General features: G+C 49.0%; 1 protein-coding gene across 8 annotated transcripts in view; it reads right to left on the reverse strand.

The window, feature by feature from the left end:
- The window catches only part of trc (Serine/threonine-protein kinase tricornered), a 262,213-nt gene that overhangs the window by 47,878 nt on the left and 191,871 nt on the right, over nt 1-22,464 (reverse strand). The window lies entirely within an intron of this gene.

Here is a 22,464-nt window from a genome sequence, read left to right on the forward strand (position 1 = left end):
CCAACGGTGCGACCCTAAAGCAAAACATCCGTGAGCCTTAATCAGGACGGTGTATGACCCCAGAACTGTGCATTACAGCCCTCGACAACAACGCTACGACCCTTGTTTAGGATGGTGTGGTCTTTAACATAACCCTTGTAGGGCTCACAGGGTCATACCGTCGTGCTCAAGGATCCCTCCATGACGTTCACAGGAGGCTGCCGGCGGTACGTGTAATACAAGGTACTGGTTCATTATCAGTTAACTAGCCACCACACGTATCTGCAGGCAAGTCCTGTTCTCGGCTGCAACAATATGGCGGGGAGGAGTCCGGGGGGGAGAGAGTCGTGTTTACCGTAGGGGTCGTCCATCATCACAGGAAAGATCAAAGTGTCTGATGTGTTTAATGCTCTCGTGGATCTGGGACATCCCCGGTCATTAATGCCATCATTCTCCGTGCTCTCTGACGCTACCGGTGCACAATAAACATGCCGGGGGGGGTGACTGGCACAAGTCAGTCTGCAGGATACTTGTAATTGATTCACTCTTCGTTACAGGTTAGCATCAACATCTGGCCGACAGCAGGCTTGGCGACCTGCTAATACATCCACGTTGCCTGATTTAATACTACAATGAGTGAGAATATATTCACGTGAACTTAAACATGAGTTGATTTATGCACTCCTGGCATCTCGTATACTATCCTCATACATTCTGTTGGGAGACGAGTTGAGTGAGGTAAGTGCTCTCTTCACAAGCCGTGTGTTCACTGTAAACATGATCTTCAAATACAGTCCACCATCAGTTTCCACCAGTTCACTCTGGTTGCTCCCTGCCCGAGTCGATCGTACAACCGCTCTCGTAAATATACCCGCATGTTCTCCCTAATTCCTACAGACGCATACAACCCGTACCTTGATGACCAAAGGCAACCATCTGAATACGCAAGATGATCTTTTCTAAGGTTATGTATACTCAACAAATTTCGACATGGAACTACTTTAGTTCAGCATTTGTTACGGTCATCACTTAAGTGATCATAACGAGATATATATATACATATATATATATATATATATATATATATATATATATATATATATATATATATATATATATATATATACAGTACCTCTTTAGGTTCCTCCCTCCAGAGACTTAACTTTATAACCCACCGTCTTACTACTTATCAGAGGGACCATATAAGTAACCTTTCTCAACCCAAATGGTTGTGGAAATTGGGATGTCAGGTCAAGGTCAGGTAGATGAGGGTGGGTCACACACACCCTCGAGCTCACGTGAATCCATTCCATGTTTCCTCCGCCGGTTCTGTTTATATAACCTCTTTTGTATCTCTTTCCTCTCACTGTAACTAGTCCTCTAAAGGTGTAATAATACACGAAAGTGCTCAGGATTCTCGTGTTTCCTTTTCCTAGTGGTGTTTCTGCACACACAAACACACACATACATATACATATCAGTAGAGTGGAACCAAGAACACATGTTCAAAGATTTTACGGGAATAAGTCATTATACCGTAGAATCAAATATCTACGAAGACCCCCAAGACACACCAAACTCAATACGTTCTTCTAGAGTCACTTCTCTGCAATGTCAAATGTTGACTTGATATCAGTCCACCAGTTGCTACCCTGTGTAGATGGAAACATTCAGCAAAACAATGTTGTGTTCGCTTATCCGAAAGAAAAAAAAACAACAAAAGGATGAGGAGAGAGTCGTATCTTGTAAGTGTCTTTTGCACGTACAGTTTTGGTTCGAACTTTACGACAACATATAGGAGATTGAAGGCACTCGCATGTACCTGTTATAGTTGGGTTTCTTACTGTGTATGGGTGTGGCGGTTCACTCCATCCGGGAGGTGACATGCCCCAGTCTACTCACACTGCACACAGGGTCGAGATACGATTCCTGGATTGTTACTGTGAGCTGGAGGGAACCGAACCCATCTCTGTCGCATGGTCATCACCACCAGCGGAACAAGGTTGACCCCTCATCAGCGCAGGATGTTATTCACAGTTAGTAATGAAGACACACAACCACACCGTCTTCGTCTTGTCTCACTGGCTGCAATTTCAATTCTGAACCGACTACCAGGTCGAGCTGAGGTGGTGGTTCATACTGTGTGTACAGGGGTTATATATACGTGAGTTCTGTTCCCATTGTTTCGGATCACTGGTATCGTCTGTGGGTCTGTGGTGTAATGGCCCTGAAGGCACGTTCTTCCTGTAGTGAATGAGTGATCCCCCAAGCTTCCCCACCACCCTGGGGCAGTGTGAACACAGGGGGCTCTTATATAAGAACATCTCGCAGAAGTCATCACCAGTGGTATCTACCTCAGGGGGGTAGTGGGAACACTGAGGCTTTGTTAAGAACATCTCCCACTGGTCATTACCTGCTGTCTCTCTGGTCCCACGACAAGTTCGCTGGGTAGATGCGAAGCCGCCGATCGAGTACTTCCTGTGTCTTTGTGTCTATCTGAGACAATTGCTTGGGTTGCACTCTCTCAAGACCAAGTCTTGCACCATCAGTCCACCTTGGTTTGAATCGAAGTTAATCTATTGTCTTTCTACTTTTTCCTTTCGTGGATGCCTTACAAGTACTCAGTATCATTTACCATGTTGACCAAGGCCTTTTCTGCAAACTGGTAAGACTGGAAGGGCAATAACCCTACGTTCCACTCACCAAAACACTACAAAAGTGAACTTTTAGAAAGTCACAGAATGGTAATTTCTCGTCTAGGTTAGTATCTAGTACGAGTTTCGGTCAACAGTATATTGAGTCTGGATTGCAGAATGGTGCCAGACAAGTTCATCGCTGACAACAGTTTTGACATTGTTATGCACTGCGTTGCTGCCCACAGTCAGGTTTCCCTCCCCGAGTGGACGCTGTGTATTTCCTGTGGGACACACGTGTAAAGCATTGCCAGCAACCAACTCGAACAGCTCCCCACTCCCTCCATTTCTGTTGCCAAAGATATAATGTCTAGAATTCAAATTCCCGACACAAATACCGTACATGTGTTAGGTCATACTGTAATGTTCGAATATGTATTACAAACATTAATTCCTCCACTGAACATTAGTCTGAGAATATGAGAGAGATAATCCTTACCACTACACACTGAGTCGTCTATATTTCTTAAAACAGATGAATAACAAACTACCAGTAAAGATGGTGACAGTGTGAGGCAGGAACTGATTTGTTCTTGATATCAGATATCATTCTCAAGGCATTTGGGGTCGTTAATTCCTCATTTAAAACTACGTTCATCAGAGAATTTTGTTTATTGGACATCTGGGTTCCAGAGCCAAGGTGAAGATGTGTGGTGGTAGCTAATCACTGCTGTAACATTTTTAAAGTAACTCAGACACTTTACTTCTGTTCGGGTCAAACGAGTTTCAAACTTTAATTCTGGTTATGATAATACGGTTCTTAAAGCCCAACTGCTTTCCTGGCGGACCATAATTTACATCGTCACTTGCAATGTTAACGTCCCTGGCTTCTACACTCTCATACACATCTACTGGTTTGGTAATAATGCTCACTCTACTTTCATTAGGTTGTATTTCCCTTTCGCAAGAAAGTGAACCAGTAATGGCCGTCACTAAGGTGGCTGCCCAATGTTCCTCCACCACATCCACACTGGTATCAGCTGCGGGACGTGCCTGTGGTTCGTTCCCGTCACCACGTTGGAGCTCGTGAAGTCACAGGAGGCGAGGTGGGTGGGTGGGTGGATTGCTTCCAGTTCCCCCGGGCACCTTCCAGGTCGTCGGCTTCCAGAGAAGGACGGCCGTGTGGACACAATCATTATGCCAATACACTCCTCCTCCTTTCAGCATACTGAGTATTGTTGCACTGGAGTGTAGGGTTCTTCTCCCTCCTGAAGGCTCTGGCCAGTTACTTCGGGTTCCTCGCGAAGGCACGGGATCAATTCAGGTCCTAAACTCCCTCCCTACCAAGGCCAGGGACACGGCTGGAGGAGCGTGCCACCTGCCCGCACCGCATCCCTACGTAGCACAAGACCGGTACTGCTTCTCGGCGCAGCCAGTGTAGCACGCCCGCATACCGGCCATTCTAAAGGAAGCAGAGATACTCTGGGTATCGAATTCATAGGGTGATCATACAGCTGGCGCGGCTCTGGCCTCCTTCAAGCCTCTCCCGCGCTGGTGACTCCTGCTGGGCTGAAGGAGTGACAAGTGACAAGATATTCTTCCATTTTCCTGGAACGCAGCTGATGGGATGTCTCTTCTGAGACCAAGTGACAAGATATTCTTCCATTTTCCTGGAACGCAGAATATCATTCCTATTACTAATCCGCGGGGCCTACCTGCTTGGAGAGCAGCAACTGGTGATGAGGGGGTGGATGTTGGCTGGGAGAGGAGGGCTGGGAGATGGTATAGGTCGTGGTGGGAAGCGTGACCCCAGGGTTTTCCACACGTTGCCTCACAATAATTACGGAGGTCGCTAGCAATGACAGCGTGTGTGGAGGGGGGGTGGCGTCCGTGTTGCGGTCACACGACACACCAACCGGGAGAGAACGGACACCAACCCCTGCAGCAGCCAAACCCTCCCTCCCTCCCTCACATCCATGTGACCCAGGGGAAGAACAACATGGCTATTCCCACCCATCTCATCCCCCATCCTATCCATAACTCCCCTCTACCAACACCTACCGGTCGAGGTTCACAAACTTGCCACTCTTGGGGGAATGGAAAAGTTGTTTTTTTTTTTCGTTTCATCCACAAGACATGAGATACGAGATGCCTTCAGCCACAGCATCTTCAACAATTGCATCCTTCACGTATTCATGACGAGTGCGTCGACGTCTTCCCGTGTTCTCTAAAACTGATCAGTCGTTCACTCAGAGAGAGAGAGAGAGAGAGAGAGAGAGAGAGAGAGAGAGAGAGAGGAGAGGAGAGGAGAGGAGAGGAGAGGAGAGGAGAGGAGGGGAGGGGAGGGGAGGGGAGGGGAGAGAGAGAGAGAGAGAGAGAGAGAGAGAGAGAGAGAGAGAGAGAGAGAGAGAGAGAGAGAGAGAGAGAGAGAGAGAGAGAGAGAGAGAGACCATCCCATCCATAATGCAAAGGCTAACAGAAAGTTTAGAGCACCAGCCTACCTACAGTGCTCATCACGCCGACGGCGGGCAACGGCCAGCACGTGACCAGCAGATCAGCAAACAGACGGAGTCCACACAGCCACACTCTGGATGTTAACGTAACACACACACACACACACACACACACACACACACACACACACACAATCACCGTCAGTGACGAGTGTTGCAATCACTGCAAGCGATTCGCTATCAAATGTTTACCATCGGTAATCATCGCGGAACGAGAGACACACCAGTACTGTCAACAATGCAGTCAACACAGCCAGCTGAGGCAACAGAACAGCACCGGCAACAGTTACGCTGTACACGGAAGCAACAGTACTATTACACCGTCCACGGAAGCAACAGTACATCCAGCATATGGTAACGAGTGACTTTCTGAAATGCCACCTGCATATGCCACAGGTCATAGCGACAGATGGGCATCCCGGGACGACCCTTGAGGACAACGGTACGACACCCTAAGGACAACGGTACGACCCTTGAGGACGACGGTACGACCCTTGAGGACGACGGTACGACCCTTGAGGACGACGGTACGACCCTTGAGGACGACGGTATGACTTCTGGGTATGATCATAACCTTGCCTGATTCTGACCCAACCTTTACGGGTCTCGTCAAACGTCAGGCCTTCATACCCAAGATCCGCACCGCCCTCCTCCCGAGGTTAGGGTACACTGACGACCAGTTTCTGGCCGATCCGTCTACCGGTCTTCGTCAAGGTGGGGCGCGCCACATACATGCCTCCCAAGATCGTCCAGCAACAGCTCAACCACTTCGGCTCGGGAACAGCTCTGGCTTGGGGCAGTAACCGCCTGTGTCGGGAGCATGAGACCCCCAAGGACCATCCATGGGCACGGCAGCGGTAACAACAGCCATCACAGGAGTGGTGGTAGTTCATCAAATGAAACAAAAGTAAGAGCGGGACGGTGTGGCCGGAGCCGAGGTGGGGGAGGTTGCTGGGGGAGAGGGCTCTCCCACCCGGGATGACCTGGTTTGCCAGATGCCCGCATCATGACAACCGGTCCTTGACCCTGGCCGGGGAAATGTAAAGGCCACTTTTACTCCAACCTGAAGTTTATTGATCCAGGCTGGGCCGCTTGGGGGCGCCAGGTGAGCATGGTCGCCCATCCACCTGCACCACCACAACACAAGGTCCGCCACACCACACGGGAAAAACTTGTTAAAAAATAAAATAATATATATATATATATATATATATATATATATATATATATATATATATATATTGCTTATAACCTAGAGGAAAAATGAAACAGGATAAGTCCCGAGCGCGCTTTCGTATATTACATCATCAAAGGAAACCAAGAAGTTCTCCTGGTTTCCCCTGAAGATGTAACACCCGAGAGGGCAACGTCTGGACCTATCATGTCACATAAACATATAACGAACCCCCCGGAAACAAACCGGCCTTACGTCTCACGCTACCTACTGCATTAATTACCATGTTCCTGCCCGCAGCTGATAACCTCGCGCTTTCCCCCAGCAGATCAAGACTTGCGTCTCACCACCACCACTATCATCATCATGGTTCTGCACAACACCGAGACCAAAGCGGTCCCATATCGTAACAAGTGCGACGAAGGTGTTCAGTCCTACACAAGACCTTGGAGCGGGCCGCACACACACACACCAGGGAGGCCGTGGGTTGGTGCAGGTTGGCTGGCACTAACAGGAGGCCAATAACGACCACCCTCCCCGTAATGCAAGGGCCCCCTGCTGCTGCCTCACTTTCTACCTGGCCTCTGACCTCTAATGTAGGTCTGCGTCTAGCTTCCAGCTGGCTATCACACCAAATGGTCCAAAGCAGACGGTACTGGCGGCAGACTTGTCTGTGCTCTTGTTAGCACAAAGATCATAGCGCCTCAGTATCTCCCTTCGTCGCTATAACTAAGAGGTTGTATGACTGTGACACAAGTGTATAATGTAATCTAATAGCACTACGGTCAGGGGTTTAATGGTGCACCCACCCCTGGCCACTACCTCCTCCCCTCATAAGCAAACATGGGGCACTCATCACTAAGGCCCGGTGAGTCCCGTGAGGCAGCAAGAAGTCAGGAGAGGAGAGGAGGTATGGAGGGGGGGATACTGGAATCACACAGGAGACCCCTAGTGAGGCTAAGTGGGAGGAGGTGGCGGAGGAGGGAGACGTACCTTCATACGTGATCCCGTCACGGTTGGCCGGCCACTTGTGTAAGGTCATGCAGCTGCTGGATAGCATTGCAGCCTTCACCTCCACCTTTCCCCGCGGAATTACGCCTCCTTCATCACCCCTCTTCTCCTTTCTTTCACGTTTTACTAATAACCAGAGCCTTCAAGACCTAAGCCACGTCACCTGAGCTTCGTGTACGTCTGCCTGAAGTCAACATCTCTTTGGATACAGCGCACAACTACAGAGTCATTACTCGCTGGTTAACACAAGCACAGACGTCTCCACCTGAGCACTGGGGATTACGGTATGGCTAACCACTGCAGTGGGGTAAAAACACACTGACTGGCGGCGGCGGAGGCAGAAAACGTGCGGGGAAACAAGAAACAGACAAGTCACTCTGGTGATGACCATGACCCGCGTGGCCAGGTTCGACACGGGAGAGATGGGAGCACCTGCTGCCGTAGGAGAGTCTGTTCCAGTCCCTCAGTGCTCCCTCAGGAGTGGTCGCTGGCGTTGTTGTTAGCTGGCCAGGTGCTTGAGGGGGTCCGACACGGGTCCCGCTGTTAATGGGGGGTACGATGGCTATGACCTGTTGGGGACTGGCCCGTCCAGACCCTCCCGGAGAAGCAAGTGTCCCAAGATCTCCCACTGCTGGGTCAGCTTTAGCCCACTCCGCTCTCTCACGTGGACCACTCACATTAATACGTCAGGAGCGTTAAATGTCAAGACAAGATTGGGGGAGACACAAACCATGAATGAAGTGACTTGCGCGTAAGTACCTATTCATAACGTAAGTGGAGGAAGTTTTATACTAGTGGGGGAGTAGTCCCCATCTGTTTGAACATTCTCTGCTCATACAGATGAAAATTTATGTGTGCTGTCTGCATTAACCATGTACTACATCAGTAAACTGAGGTGGATGTTTTTCCTCATTTTCTGAGTGGGTTTCAAGGATGATTTCAAGTTATGAACCCTGGTCGCTCCATCCCTACATCTCTCGACGAACTGTTCACTGCCTACGTTATCAATGTTTCCAAAAAAGAAAAAAAAAGAATATGAGGTCAGGTCACCCCTCTATCTCGAGGTGCGCCTCTAACCATTCCCTGTCCCTCAGCTCTTTTAATTCTGGTACCATCTCTGTTGTCCGTCTCTGGACTTTATCATCTCTTTGTGCTTCTATAGGTGAGGTGATCAAATTTAGGAAGCATACCGTAGTCTTGGCCTTACGTAGGTTATGAACAGTTGGCTGAATATCTTCTTATCTGTGAGTCTGAATGCAATTCTAATATTTGTAGGCAAACAGTTCGTGTGTATGTGTGTGTGTGTGTGTGATTACATTAATGTGTTATGGGAGGAGAGTGTTGCCCAGTCTCTTAACCTGGTATATATATACCACGTCTCTACTCCAATGTACTTATGCATATATGTACACACACTCATACCCTAGCATATAACAGGTACTCAGTCTATCGACCAGCCTCCAGGGGAGGATGAAAAACCGGGATGGACTGTGGACCGGCTGCCGCGACATGGATTCGAACCTTTGGGAGTTTGATCCCAGGCGGCCCATGCATGCGTGACGGTCACTAACGCTAACCGCTACACCATGGACGTCCGTGTGTGTGTGTGTGTGTGTGTGTGAGAGAGAGAGAGAGAGAGAGAGAGAGAGAGAGAGAGAGAGAGAGAGAGAGAGAGAGAGAGAGAGAGAGAGACAGAGAGAGAGAGAGAGGGGCGCAGCCGGGAGGTGTTATAAACCATCCACTTCCTAACTCTTAGCGTGATTTCTGAGGTACTCTATCTCCACAGTTCGGTCTTTAGACCTTGTTTTATCGTGCTCCCGATGGCCTTCTAACCCCACAGTTCGGTTCTGGGACACCTGACTTGCCTACGATGGTTTCCCAGGTCTTTTACCCCCCCCCCCCCCTTCCCCTAAAGTTAGGTCTCAGACCAAGCTGTCGACGACCACATCAGCACAGGTTACGAGAGAGGGGTGATAATGGTAGGTTGTTCCCGGACGCTTCAAACATAGACGCAGAAGTGGTCGACGAAGGCACCAGGCTAGACCATACGACACCATAACGAGGACAGTCGTCGCCCACCCCTGCGGCAGATGGCAAGAGGAGGGTAAGGGGCAGAGGGAGGGTGGCATCCCCTAACGGGACAGGAGAAGGCAGGTAGCGGTGGGTAGGGAAACACCAGCTGCCGGGTTCCCACGTTGCCTCACCCCGCCACCCCAATTCCGCTCTGCTCGGCGGGTCGCGGTCTCACGACACTTTTTAAACACCACAACCGCAACAAACACGTGAGCATCCACCCACGTCAAGCGGTTCACATCATCAGATTCAACCCATCAGGAATATCTTGTGTCTTGGGGCGAGCCGATCAGGCCAGCGCCAGGGAAGCTCCACCACATGCCAAACTGCGGGGTGAGAGACCAGCCCTAATCCCGTAGGGAATACAAGTGTAGAAGGTAAAGACGACATCTTCTGGCTCATGTTACTGGTGGCGACTGGTCTCCAAGGCAGTGTCTAGGCTACCCATTAACTAAGGCAGGTAGAAGAACACTTGCGGCAGATGAACGCACCACCAGCACACAGGTGGGGCTCCGCTCTCCTTTCTCGCATGCACCTCTGGTCTCTCTTACTGAGTGCCAGATCCAGGTGTACCGCAGCGAACAAACCCGTGGTATGAACGGCAACTCAACCGCTGGAGCAAGCCCGTGCGAAAACCCTAAGCACGACGCTACGAGCCTCACGCGCGATCCCCAGGCCTCTGGGAGAACCGAGACGTCGTGCTCAAGGGGTCGTGCCCCCGTGCTCGTGGCGTTGAGAGAGAGAGAGAGAGAGAGAGAGAGAGAGAGAGAGAGAGAGAGAGAGAGAGAGAGAGAGAGAGAGAGAGAGAGAGAGAGAGAGAGAGAGAGGTGCCGCCTCCGAGAATAGAAAAGATTGTTATGATAGTGCACGAGGCGTGAAGGTTTGGCCACACAGTGGTCCGTCACTAGTCCAGCACCACACGCCTCGCCTCCCTACACTTTACCTTCACAACCAAAGCTTTGCAACACGCATACATGTACTCTCTCTCTCTCTCTCTCTCTCTCTCTCTCTCTCTCTCTCTCTCTCTCTCTCTCTCTCTCTCTCTCTCTCGTTCACGTGGAAGGTACCGGCAGGAAGGTAGGTACAAACACACACACACACACACACACACACACACACACACACACACACCTGAGCGTCAATATCCTGCACCTCTTCACTATGCATAACCAGCAGAGACATGATCCGAACTTTCATATGCACGATCAAACACTGGTCCATATAACGAACGTATGACCAACTACACACACACCCACTATATATATATATATATATATATATATATATATATATATATATATATATATATATACATATATATATATATATATATATATATATATATATATATATATATATATATATATATATATATATATATATCACAGGCCTTCCTAGATACTAACAAAGGCTTTAAAACTTATAAAAACAATCAACCGTACTACACACACAGACACACATATATATACATACATATATATATATATATTTTTTTTTTTTTTTCATACTATTCGCTATTTCCCGCGATAGCGAGGTAGCGTTAAGAACAGAGGACTGGGCCTTTGAGGGAATATCCTCACCTGGACCTCTTCTCTGTTCCTTCTTTTGGAAAAAAAAAAAAAAAAAAAAAAAAACGAGAGGGGAGGATTTCCAGCCCCCCGCTCCCTTCCCTTTTAGTCGCCTTCTACGACACGCAGGGAATACGTGGGAAGTATTCTTTCTCCCCTATCCCCAGGGATAACATATATATATATATATATATATATATATATATATATATATATATATATATATATATATATATATATATATATCCATACGAATAAATGAATGCACTCATAAAACGCTGAAAATCACCACATGCGAGCATTCCTAAGGCGACGTCTACATACAGTTGACAACGAGAGCGCTGAATCTCTGTCGCTATCAAAACATGTGTTCAGGATATCGGGAGAGAAACGCGTGACGCACTGAGGACGTCACGGGGGAAACATGCGCGTTGAATAGATCGCGCAGGAAACCACGGGAGTGCTGGATACATCACTGACGAATCCTAGGCTGCGTGGAACACGTCGTGGGGGGATGGTGATGGGGGGATATATATGCGCTTTAGCGACAACCAAGACGACAAACACACCTGTCAAGCTGTCAGGTGTGCACACCTGCTGCTGGCATGATGACGCCTGGGCGGTCACGGGTCAACTTCGACAGCGACGCTCCACGTAAACGTCAACATTTTCAAAAAACACTCCGCCGTTCGATGTGGACGTCTGTAATCGACCGACAACGGTCAGTTTAGCTCCGCAATGACGACGGTCACCACACACCATGGGGCCGGCCCGCTGAGGCGATGCTGGCAAGCGAAGGTGTTATCATCCATCAGACATTCCCATGGCGGCTGCTCTACAGAACCCACGTACCTGGGGTGTGGGTGTGTCCTTGTTGTTATTACCTCACATGTGTGCACCAGGTGATGGATGTAGTGCAGGTGTGGAGCAGCTGCGCTCTCTCTCTCTCTCTCTCTCTCTCTCTCTCTCTCTCTCTATACACACACACACACACACACACACACACACACACACATATATATATATATATATATATATATATATATATATATATATATATATATATATATATATGGCTCCCCGCAGAGCTCAGAAAGCTAGCCACGTCCATTGAGCGCAACCACAGGTCATAAAGTGTAGTGGTATGTACGTCTATGTGGGCGGGAGAGTACGAGACGACGGAGCAGGAAGCGTTCCGTGCCTCACAGTGGTCTTTGAAACGTGGGTGCATGTAGGGTCTTCTTGAATGATGAATCGGTGTTTGTACTGGTGTCACTATGGTTGACGCCCTAAGCGTAAACGAGAGAGTAACTCGCGTATGTCTGGGGAGGGCGGTTTCAGATGGGCGTGTGACGGGTAGGGTAAAGGTTGGAACCGCGTTGGGAAGACCGACTGATGTTTTACACTTGGGTATTTACGGTATGCTCCTCATGTGTTGGCTGGGGATGGAAGGATCAATGAGTATAGGTTGCTTTTTGTGTTTATTTTTGGGAACTGTAGATTAGTTATTGGAGTGGTGTGGAGGGAGGGGCCTAGTGATGTGGCAAAAAGCTAAGTGCCGAGCATATTCAGGTGGGACTCGATCAGATTTTGATTCGTTGTGTACGTGTTGAGTGGTCGTGGTAGACTTTGTTGCAGTTATTTTTCACAGGACTGAAACCATGCAGGTTATGTGTGGCTCAAGGTGGGACGATTTACATATATATATATATATATATATATATATATATATATATATATATATATATATATGTGTGTGTGTGTGTGTGTGTGTGTGTGTGTGTGTGTGTGTGTGTGTGTGTGTGGAAGAGGCAAACCACTACCCTTAGCTGTAATTCCCTTCATCCTACAATTAATTTCATCAAGGCGACATTTCCCGTGAGGCTTCTGAGGCCTTCACATCTGAGCAGGCGGGACGCTCTCCGCCCCACCTGAAGATTCAACTCTCTCGCCCAACAAAGCACAAAGTTCAAGGATCAGTTACCAGGCACGGGGTAACAGTGGGCGATGCGTCACTCAACACACACGCACCTCAGCCGCCAAGAATTCAAGCCGGGCTGTACTCATTACCAATTCCGAGACGGAAGTCGTGTGAGGCGAGCGAACGGGTAGGAGGCCTCTCCTCCACTTGGCGCGTGACAGAAGACTCCAACAGCTTGGTTGAGGCCCAAGGGCGCCCCAGTACCTGTGTTGTCACCGGGGCATCAATAGATGACCCCAGATAAAGACAGGTGAGCCTAAGGCCCCAATAGCACCTGTGTTATCTTCGGGGCACCACCAGCTGACCCAGATAACGACAGGTGGGCCCAGGGCCCCAGTAACTGTGTTGTCACCGGGGCACCACCAGCTGTCCCAGGTAATGACAGGTGGGTCCAGGGCCCCAGTAACTGTGTTGTCACCGGGGCACCACCAGCTGACCCAGATAACGACAGGTGGGCCCAGGGCCCCAGTAACTGTGTTGTCACCGGGGCACCACCAGCTGACCCAGATAACGACAGGTGGGCCCAGGGCCCCAGTAACTGTGTTGTCACCGGGGCACCACCAGCTGACCCAGATAACGACAGGTGGGCCCAGGGCCCCAGTAACTGTGTTGTCACCGGGGCACCACCAGCTGACCCAGGTAATGACAGGTGGGCCCAGGGCCCCAGTAACTGTGTTGTCACCGGGGCACCACCAGCTGACCCAGGTAATGACAGGTGGGCCCAGGGCCCCAGTAACTGTGTTGTCACCGGGGCACCACCAGCTGACCCAGGTAATGACAGGTGGGCCCAGGGCCCCAGTAACTGTGTTGTCACCGGGGCACCACCAGCTGTCCCAGGTAATGACAGGTGGGCCCAGGGCCCCAGTAACTGTGTTGTCACCGGGGCACCACCAGCTGACCCAGATAAAGTGACAGGGGCGCCCTGGGCCCCACAGTAGTATCTGTGCTATCACCGGGAGCATCATCAGCTGACCCAGGTAAACACAGGGGCGTCCCGTGATGTAAGACTTGGCAATGGTGTCTGGTGGGGAGACATGCGTCCTCCTCCCCACCACCACACGTCATGACAGTTATGAGTGATGATCACACAAGGGTTGTCCCAGTGGCGCGGCTGCTGGGGTGCTGGCTCCCTCGTCCTGGTGGTGGTGGTGGTGGTTGGTGGTGTTGCTAGCGGCCATCAAGGAGGGTCTCACTTGCCCCCCATAGAGTCGCTCCCTGAAGCCACTGTATTAGTGAACGAAAGCTACTTCTAACACACAGCTACGCACAGGAAAAATATTCACGAACACGTTATCAGAAGGACTACACAAACACATCGCTAACCACGGGACTTCTTAACTCGGCTCCAACACCTGCCGCGAGACACGACTGTTCGTTTTATTTTTTTTTTTTCCTTATCTTTTATATCGCTGTTTCGAGGAACAGCAGCGATAGAGGCGACACCCGTCGCTTTGTGCGTCTCTCTGCCAATCCCGACAATACATTTCTTACGTAAACTCTTCCCTCACTCCTCTACCATGTTGCTTACTTTTGTGCATCAATGTTCCCTTTACAGTTACCCATGTGCAACTGGTATGGTGGCCTATACCGACAGCCCACAAAGAGACAGACGAAAAAGGTTTATACCTGTCATAACATCCACGTGTGAGGGTATGCATATATATCACGCGCACATAGGTGCGCGTGATCTCGTAAATGCTGGTAATCCAATGGAAAATGAAACATGATAAGTTCTTAATGATCATATGCAATGATCACATCATCAAGGGAGATACAAGAAAGAGAAATATAACAGTCAGTTGACATACAAGGAAGAGACGTAGCTAGGACGGACGCCCTTGGTAAACGTAGATTCGTCGCGAGCGAAGCAGGTCATCATTATCTACATCAATACCGACAGGCCTGTGTGCGGGGAGGTGCGTCAAGCCAGCGCGATACAGACGATGAGAGTCGGGCGACCAGGGACCCAAGATGAGAGTGTTGAGCCAGGGTGCTCACCAGGACCACGATCTTACAATACAGACACCAGAATAACGCCTAAATAGTGCCCCCCCAACCTCCCCCTACCGTCCCCCGCGCCTGCCGCGTCAGGGAGGGGCCGCGCTAACGGCAAACACACACATCAAGGTCAGCAGGAGAACACGGTAGATGAATATCAGGAAGACGCGAGGGAGTGAGGAGGAAGAGTTGCAGGAGGTAACGGTGGTGCTGGAGGGAAGCTGCTGGCGACTCAGGTGATGGCGAAGATGGGTTGTAGAGGCAGAAACAAGTCACGTAAAAGACGCCGGAGGTAGAGAGAGAGAGAGAGAGAGAGAGAGAGAGAGAGAGAGAGAGAGAGAGAGAGAGAGAGAGAGAGAGAGAGAGAAGAGGAGTGGAGGAGGAGGAGGCGTCCTCCGCCAACACCATCAGCCCCGACAACAGGTGCTGAGCCGCGACCAGGTGGAGACTCTTGCCACCCTGCCGCCAGTACGTACGTAGTACTATTCTGTCTCGACATGGCAAGCGATAAGAGCGTCTTATCTGTCTCACCTGAACAAGGCTATAGCATTAACGGTCTCCCCGTCTGGCATTTATATGCTGGAATCTGTTTATCCACATCTTTCCAAGGTCGTACTGGCAGAAGCACATGTCTATGAACACAGCGTCGACTTACAAACATTATTGTCTTAGACACACCCTAAACCCACAGCCTCAAACTATAAATATAAAACTATCAATAAGAATTCAAAAGGTACGCACATCAGGAGGCAGTCATTTGAATGCTAGAACAGTCGCGTCTGACACAGGACAAAAGCGGGTCGTGGGTCGAGCGTGTGGGAGAGAGCAGTAGCTCCGGAGAGCTCCAACCTCCACCACACTCAGGCTGCTCCAACATGCTGGCCCCTCGAGCACTAAGTCAACAGGCTGAGGAAGACGTAAGGACCAGCAGAGATGTTATCAACGGAGGGAAAACATAATTTCTCCTCATGCGCATCTAATGGACGATCTGCACACTGCAAATAACCTTATACATTTTCTTCTTAAAAGAGTCAACTGTTTTCACCAGGAACGACTGCCATCATTTTGGGCAGTTTCGTTCCACCTGCCACCCGACCCTGTTCGTCGAGTGCTAGACTTTCTCCAAGCGAAGCTTTTTTCCTTGAACCTCCAGCCTATTGCTTCGATCTATCAGATCCCTGGTTAATACAATCTATCTGCATCAAAACGTGAAGAAAATGTTTTGGTGAAATTTTAGGAACTCCAACCTAACCACGGTGCCTTCCCTCCAGTTCATAATAAAAGAAATAGCTTCAGTCCCTTCATATTCTGTATACAGTGTACAACACGCCCCGGGCAAAATTATGTCCCAAACCAAAAAAAAGGTAAAAGATCACGAGTATAAAATATATATAATGCAAGAGGGATTAATCTCAGCTCCTAATGAGTCTGTAGACCCAGTTCCCGAGAGTGGAGAGGTTCAGGATGAGAGAGAGAGAGAGAGAGAGAGAGAGAGAGAGAGAGAGAGAGAGAGAGAGAGAGAGAGAGAGAGAGAGAGACTAAGAGAGAGAGACTAAGAGAGAGAGAGAGAGAGAGAGAGAGAGAGAGAGAGAGAGAGAGAGAGAGAGAGAGAGAGAGAGAGAGAGAGAGAGAGAACTCCACAAATGGTTTGTTTCTTCGTCCTCATATTGATTCCGTCGGCTACTGCTGGAGTGCCTTAGGCCTATCTTGGTCCCGACAGTACGGAGACCACAGATGAACCTCAGTGCTCCAGAAGCTGCCGCCTCACAAGCCACGCGCACATCACCAAGGTGAAGTGAAGGTTTCCTCTGTCCTGTACGTACACGTCAACGTGAAGACCTTTTTTTTTCCCCCTTCTTTCAACTTTCACTATCGCTTTTCCCACCCCATCACCATCCACGTCTCTTTTATCTGAGATGATGTATTTCTTTACACATGACAGTGGGGAGAGAGAGAGAGAGAGAGAGAGAGAGAGAGAGAGAGAGAGAGAGAGAGAGAGAGAGAGAGAGAGAGAGAGAATGAAATGTGCTCAATGCAAATGCATCAGGGGGAGGGAGGGAGGGCCAATGCTAGACCCATTCACCAGGTGTTGGCTTAACCCGGGACTCTTGTCGTCTCGTCTCCCCGTAGTGGAATGTCGGCTTTAATGACCTTCTAAAGCTCATCTCACCTGATTGCACTCTGACCTTCTCCACTGAAAGGGAGGAGAAGCCCTTTGTGAGGCAACCCACCAATCGTGACACGACAACCCGTCAGCTCGGCCGGCTTGGCTTGGCAAGGGCACACACCATCACCACCCCAGGACATTAACATGATTCATACACAGGAGACACCTACACTATACACAGTCAGTGTACCAACAGTCAGTGTAGAGTTAGTGTAACGTCAGTGGACGTGCAGAGTTAGCGTGGCAACAATCAAAGTGCAGTTAGGGCATCTAAAGTGTGTAGAGATTAATTAGCAAGAGAGTTAGTGTTGCAATAATTAGAGTGTGGAGGGTGGTGCAAAAACAGCTGGAGTGTTGAACTAAAAGAGCAAATGTCAGCGTAGCAACAGTTAGAGTCAAGGCTGGTACAACCACAGTTAGACGTAAGTGGTACGCTGGTACAACCACAGTTACACGTAAGTGGTAGGTTGGTACAACCACAGTTAGACGTAATTGGTAGGCTGGTACAACCACAATCATACGTAAGTACACAACAACAGTTAGACGTAAGTGGTAGCTAGGTACAACCACAGTTACACGTAAGCAGGTCAGTACAACAGTTAGACGCAAGTGGTGTGTTACGAGTGTAACACAAAAAGGCAGCAACAGTCAGGACGTACACTTATGGAGAACAACCAGTTGGTGTAGTGATCAGGTGGGTATTCATAGGGAGGAATATCCTCAACTCGTAACCTGCACAGTGACACGCTTGAGGGCTCGCCATCTACAGCAGTAAGGACACTACCTACAGTGAGGCTCACCTTGTGCATCCAGGCGGCCAAAGACTTCCATCCATGTTGTTGTTATCATCATTATTACGTTGGACACTACCATCGCTGGTGGTGGGTCCAATGCCTCCCTCGGGGGGGGGGGGTTTAACACACACACACACACACACACACACACACACACACACACACACACACACACACACACACACTGTAAAACGTTGAGAAAAGTTGCTGAGGTCTGTCTTCAGCAAAACCCCTGGTCACTCTTCATCACACAAAGAGCCAGACTGCCTACTACATCAGGGGCAAGATAATTGAAAAGAAAATACAAGCGCGGGGAATGATACAATAATTCAACATTAACTCACATCAAATCAACTTTACCCTTTGAGCTCCCAGGGAACTACGGCGAGAAGGGTTAAGATTTACAATGAGACACGACAGAAGAAGAAGAATAGTAATAAGCCTCATGAAACAGTGAGAGCACAATCATCATCTACCTCTGAGAGAGAGAGAGAGAGAGAGAGAGAGAGAGAGAGAGAGAGAGAGAGAGAGAGAGAGAGAGAGAGAGAGAGGTACACCTTCCTGTGGAGACAGGAACATAAACCTTCTGGTCCACAAGAGAGACACTAGGCTGTGTCTAATGGCACAAAATATATGGCCAGGTCTTGTCCCCTCAGTGTGCCTGCTGGCGACGCTGACGCCCCGTCTCACCACAGCAGTACACGGAGGCGATGTCTTTACCACAGTATGGCCAGCGACAGGTCGGGCCCACTATCGCGGATCACTTCCTCTGGTTATCTGACAACAACCGAGACACACCAGTGGCCTAGATATGATCTACCCCTCACAGGCCAGACAATGGTGCTTCCCACAAGCCTGGAGATCAACTATATTAGCGTCTCTCCAGACAACACTTACTTCACACGTAATTGTCCTTCACACAGGCCTCAAGATCAGATGCGCTAGGTCAACGAGAAGCTGAAGGTGAGGATGTGTCATGTCCCGTTTAAAATCTTGAGGCAACCAAATATAATACATCCTCACGGACACGAACGATAACCAGATGTGGCTTTCCTCCCTTACGTTACTGCTTACCCATTCAAGCATTCGCAGCAACCCAGCACACACACTGTGTTCCTTCAGTAGATGTGGCATCACAGGGGAGCCAGCATAATGCTCCGTCAGTAGACGTTACTTTTTACAAGCACTATGTCATCAAGTCCAGGATATGAACCAAAGGTTCTGTATGTAACTTGGAAGTCTGCAGATCATTAAAATGTACCGCATCTTCGATCGCACGGGATGATCACATATATATAACACCTACAAACATGCAGAATCCATCTGCTGTTCCTTCCCACCGAGCGTGAAAACCAACCTACCGCATATCTGTACGAGCTTCCTCAACCCCGAAACCTTTGCGCGGTATAGAGAGGCCCACGCGTCTCCCACCTTCGACTGTACACAATGGTAAAACATCATGAAATTTCCTACGACGAAGAATCGACAACAAGTGAGAATTATTCTAACTCTATTATCCAGTGTACCGGGAAATGATCTCTACAGCAACTATGGATACAAACGCGCGCGCGCGCGCGCGAGAGAGAGAGAGAGAGAGAGAGAGAGAGAGAGAGGAATATGACAAACGCGAAAAATACAGTATTCTGAAATCTGAATCAGAAGCATCGCATATCCGAACGCTTGTGAATACAAAATAAGAGGTCTTGACAATACGTGCAGTTCTGATGATGAAACACTCGGGACACTGGGAGCGAAATACAATGATTGGCCCTTCACATGACAATGATATTCTGACGTCATACGTCTCTTACAGCCAACGAGAGGGATTACACACACACACACACACACACACACACACACACACACACACACACACACACACACACACACCGACCCTTGACACATACTGAAGTGCCATACCTCCCCTTACCACCACACATACAGTAATGATATAAAGGATGAATATGGTGAGGTGTCATACCTACCCATAACACCCTTCAGTAACCACAATGTGAAGGATGAACGAGTAATAATAAGCGCCATACCTTACGAGGACACACACACACATACTCAGATGGTACGCGAGTAATCTTAAAATACACAGAGGGCGCCCCACTCCGTGCCTGGGCACACAAGGCACTTGTATCTCAAATCTATATGGTGCAGCGAACGTTGATCTCATGGCTCCTCAAGTGTGCTCCAGGCACCTCCTCTCCTCCTCCTCCAAGCAACGGTGAACTCCTCGAGAACCACGTGAAACCCCTTCAGCATGATGGCCTGGAGGTTGAACTCACCAGGCCGTCATACACAAGACTCGTACCGTCGTGCTCAAAGATCGTACCGTCGTGCTCAAAGATCGTACCGTCCTGCTCGAGGATCGCGCTATCCTTCTCAGGGACCGTGCCATTCTGCTCAAATGGTCCAACAGTCGTGCTCAAGGATCGCGCAAGTCCTGCTCAATGGTCGTACCAGTGTGCTTAAGGGGTCACTCATCACACTAGACAAGTGTCTGCCATCTACATATAAACGAGTGACTCAACCTCAATGCAAATTGTCAAACCCCAGTGCAAGGTCCACACCTCATCTGACCATCTACCACGCCAACATCTCTGTGGTCTTCCCCTCATGACCTACACCCTCGACAAACGCCTCCCCTTACATCTCCACATTACAGCATTACTCATCCTCTGACCTATATCCTGGAGGGATATTCCTTTACCACCTCTATCCTATAACAACAGGTTCCTCCAAACCAACGATTGGGATTATTTCACTGTTATCCCCCCCCCTTCTCAAACACCTGTCCCCCTCAAGCCAATTCAGTCTCATTTTCTTCACAGTATTTACCAGGCCACAGGCACTGGACAGACTCGAGTGTGTACAAGTGACAGTCACAGATGATGTCTACTTCCAACACTCGGGGTTCAAGGGTATGTGAAGCCCGGGTACAAGAGGAGGTTGTCCCCCAAGTACGTCAGCGTCAATGGAGTAGATAGGCGAGTTCATGTGCTTCTACGGCTTACAGCATGATCTATCTACTCGAGAATCACGTCCTAATAGTAACTGTATCACATCTCCAGTACCTAGTGCTCACCATATGCCTGTTCAGTGGTATAACACCTTTGAGTCTCAGCATCCCCACGTCAGCTAGGACCTGGAGGGCAACATGGACCAGCACGAACATACGACCATGACTTACTACGCTTGGGTTAGGGAGTACTACATCCCAGGCTTAGGACACACCTGTTTGCTCATCCCGCTAAAACCCAACACGGCAACTGGACGTTGTACCGCCAACGGTCCCTTCTATATCCACCTCAAACACCAATCCATCTCCAACCCTCCCAACACCAGAGGCTCGAGGGCACCCCCAACCATGAAGTGGTCTTGACGAACTCCACCGACCACTAGCGAGCCACTCGCTTAACAAAGGCGGTATCGAAGTGTGTTCAGAGGTTCGCCCGGCCTCCGAGTCTATTAATTGGTGCGCGCGGCCTCAAAGCATTCCATTGGTTCGCGAGGCCTTGTAGAGTGTTCAAAGGTTCGCGTAGCCTGTAAGGGTATTCAATGGTTTAAGCAGCCTCCAAGTGTGTTTGTTTAATGGTTCGTACGGTTTCGAGGGGTGTTAAATGCTTCGCAAGGCCTCAAAGAGTGTTAATGGTTCGTTCAGCCTCCAATTATGTTCAATGGTTCACGCAGTCTCCATGTATGTTCAACGGCTCGTAAGGGCTCCAAGTGTGTTCAGAAGTTTGAGCGGTCTCCAAGAGTGTTCAATAGTTACCGAGACCTCGAGGCGTGTTCAAAGGTTCGTTCAGTCTCGGTTCTCGACCCATCAAATATTTGTTTACCAGTGGAAAGATGTACCACCTGCTGGATGTTTCCAGGTGTGTGTGTGTGTGTGTGTGTGTGTGTGTAAGGGGGAGGGGGGGGCGCCTGAGCCAGATCCGGGTACTCGTGACGTAATACGATGACTCGACCTTATTAAGTCAACCAATTACAATCAATAAGGCCCCTGCATCTCCCACCACTCACCGAGAAGTGTCCTAGTTATGGAACTACCAGGAAGGAACGAGAGATGTGATCCCCTATTGCTCATCTTGTTCTTTTTTTTATTGTATTTTCTCGACACATGTAAACACACGAACAGGAAAGTATTAAGATTATGAAACAGAAAACGAAAGGGGAATCGTACAATCTAAACACACATGTGCCTGTTATTATTCAATGAGACCTACACAAGTACACAATTTCACAAACACAAAACCTAACCTAATATATATATATATATATATATATATATATATATATATTATCCCTGGGGATAAGGGAGAAAGAATACTTCCCACGTATTCCCTGCGTGTCGTAGAAGGCGACTAAAAGTGGAGGGAGCGGGTGACTGGAAATCCTCCCCTCTTGTTTTTTTCAATTTTCCAAAAGAAGGAACAGAGAAGGGGGCCAGGTGAGGATATTCCCTCGAAGGCCCAGTCCTCTGTTCTTAACGCTACCTCGCTATCGCGGGAAATGGCGAATAGTACGAAAAAAAAAAAAAAAAAAAAAAAAAAAAAATATATAT

This window comes from Panulirus ornatus, chromosome 43 (assembly GCF_036320965.1).
Source record: "Panulirus ornatus isolate Po-2019 chromosome 43, ASM3632096v1, whole genome shotgun sequence".
In the NCBI taxonomy this organism is placed as follows: Eukaryota; Metazoa; Arthropoda; class Malacostraca; order Decapoda; family Palinuridae; genus Panulirus; species Panulirus ornatus.